The sequence below is a fragment of the Corapipo altera genome, unplaced genomic scaffold (assembly GCF_003945725.1).
Source record: "Corapipo altera isolate COAL_440 unplaced genomic scaffold, ASM394572v1 23, whole genome shotgun sequence".
Lineage (NCBI taxonomy): Eukaryota > Metazoa > Chordata > Aves > Passeriformes > Pipridae > Corapipo > Corapipo altera.
In genome coordinates, this window is record NW_020884878.1 from 22,557,181 (window position 1) to 22,559,471 (window position 2,291).

Below are 2,291 nucleotides of genomic sequence, written 5' to 3' on the forward strand. Positions count from 1 at the left end.
AGGAAGCTGAACGAGTAGGGAGAAGAAGGGAATGAGGAAGGAAGGAGGGAGGAGCAGGGAAGCTCCCCTTCCTGCCTTCCTCCCTGGAGGAGACGAATGGACTAGTGTTCTCGTACAGCAGGCTCAGACCCTCCCATTGCTCAGGCCTTCATCACCTGTCTGGGACCAGGCGCTCCGCTCCCTGCCCCTCCTGCCTCCCCTGCGGGCCGGCGGTGCCGGGGGGGCTGTGCGGGGGCGCGGGGCCGGTCCCGCTCCGCACGCGGCCCCAGCCCCGCGCTGGGCAGGCAGCGCCCGCCGCGGCTCGGGGGCTGCGGCCGCTCCTCCCCCCGCTCCCCTCCGCCTGCCGGCCCGGCCGCCCCGCTCCGGGCCGGGCCGGGCCGGCTCCCACGGGACCGCATTCCTGCCCTCACCTCGCGCCGTCGGGATCCGGCTCCTCGGCGGCGGCGGGAGCGGCAGCATTCCCGGGACGCTCTCTCCACGCCGGCGCCCCCGGCGGCTTCTCCTCCCCGCGGGGCTCTCTCCGCACTCCGGCCCGCAGCTCCCGAGCGCTCCCGGCCGCCGCAGCCCCGTCCCGTCTCTCCGCTGCCTCCCCGGCGCTCTCGGCTCAGTAATGGCGGCCGCCGAGCCTCCCCGGCTCTCGCTTCGCTGACGGAGTCTCTCTCTCCCCCTAACTTTACCTCAGCAGCTTCCCTCCCCTCCCCCCTCCCTCCCGCCGCCGCGGCTCAGCGCGCGCCCGCCCGGCCAGCTGCGCGTGCGCGGGGAAGCGCCTCTTCCTGCTGCCGCTGGATTCCCTGGGAAGCCTGGGAGAGCGCGCGCGGCCAGCCGCCAGCTGCGCGCGCACGCGCGCCGCCCCGCCCCCCTTCCCTGTCGGGCCCGGGCGGGCGCGCGCGGCTGGGGTACCCCGCTCGTGCCCAGGTGGCCGCGCGGGTCGCGCAGGGAGCCGGGAGCTGGAAGGCCGGGGGTTCGAGTCCCGCCCGGGACAGCGGCGCAGGCCGGGATGCCGCCGTGCCCCAACGCGAGCGGCGCGCAGGCGGCCACGGGCTTGATCCCGGGCCATCGGCCCGCCGAAGGGACGGAGACCCCTGGGGCGCGGCCTCAGCTTACACCCAGCAGCGCTGCCTCTAAAGGAGGAAAATGGCGGTGGACTACGATGGAATTAAAAAATGCAAAAATGTTGTCTCGGTCAGGCTTGTCTTCCCTCCTCTCTTGCCAGCACTCGTAACTAGTGTAACTAGTCCCAACATTTCCCAGGTTTAGGCAGTGTAACACAGCACTTCTTTCGTCTGGCAATCATTGAAAAGTCGGCTGGCAGTGGGGCCTGCTCTGTGGGCTGCAGGTGTAGGACATCCCTCGCAGGGCTACCAGCCACGGGTAGCTCAGAGTCGGGTTAAGCAACCAAAAGCGGCACAATCTTTCGGCACAGTCCTTACAAACTGCTGTTTGCACGTGGTGCAGGAGGTGAAATCCCTCTTCCATCCTCAGTACCCTCCAGGGTTGTACTAAGGCCTGTTACACACTTAGGTAGTGATGGGATTGCGAAGCTTCGCGCTCCTGCCTCTGGAGCTAGGTTTCCACAGGCAGTGGCAGGTGAGGCATGGGACACAGCAAAAAAAAAATAGTAAATAGGTGCTAATCTACTCTGTCCACCGTGGGGGACGGCATCTGTGGGCATCATGCACATACACCAAATTTCTGTGCATGGAGAAATGCATATTCTATGCATCATTTATTACTAAAGATCGCTTTTATGTATGCATACAAAGGAATAAATTAATATTTTACTAACGATCTTATTGCTGGCACAGTCCAAGTTTTGAGTTGTCATCATAATATTTATTAACAATATGGTTGATTCTGTACAATTTTACATATTGCATGCACATCTTAAACTTTCATATCTGAAAATTAGGAAATTAAAATAATTACAAAATCAGATCCTTTCTAAAGACACATTACCTGTAAACTTGAATTTTTGAGAAAATTCTAACTAGCTAAACCTTTTCATGTTAAATTTGAGTGGACAGCCTAGCATGAACACTGCCTTACATGAGACTATTTCTAGAAATACTCATCTTAGGAAGGCCCACTTTAAAGAAATCAAAAATTATTTGACACTGTAATCGCAGCATCTGTTCAAGAATTTTTGCAGTCACCTCCTAGTTAAAAAAAAAAAAGCAAGCTAAAGAAGCCTAAAATCAGAACTTAATTTTAATCTGAATTACCTGATTTTGAGCTTTTTGTGGTTTGTTGCTTTGTTGTTTTTGTTCAAAATAAATACCTTGGATGATTAA

The 2,291-nt window shown here is 58.0% G+C and overlaps 1 protein-coding gene across 3 annotated transcripts in view; it reads right to left on the reverse strand.

The window, feature by feature from the left end:
* ARHGAP5 (Rho GTPase activating protein 5) overlaps window positions 1–873 on the reverse strand; it is a 48,275-nt gene extending 47,402 nt beyond the window's left edge. For 2 of the 3 annotated variants that reach the window (XM_027637777.1, XM_027637776.1), the window contains exon 1: window positions 411–816. The gene's annotated coding sequence lies outside the window, so the exon portion shown is untranslated. Of the gene's footprint in view, window positions 1–410 lie in introns of all 3 variants that reach the window. The other variant, XM_027637778.1, reaches the window with a different exon arrangement.
* Between the last annotated feature and the right edge of the window lie 1,418 nt (window positions 874–2,291).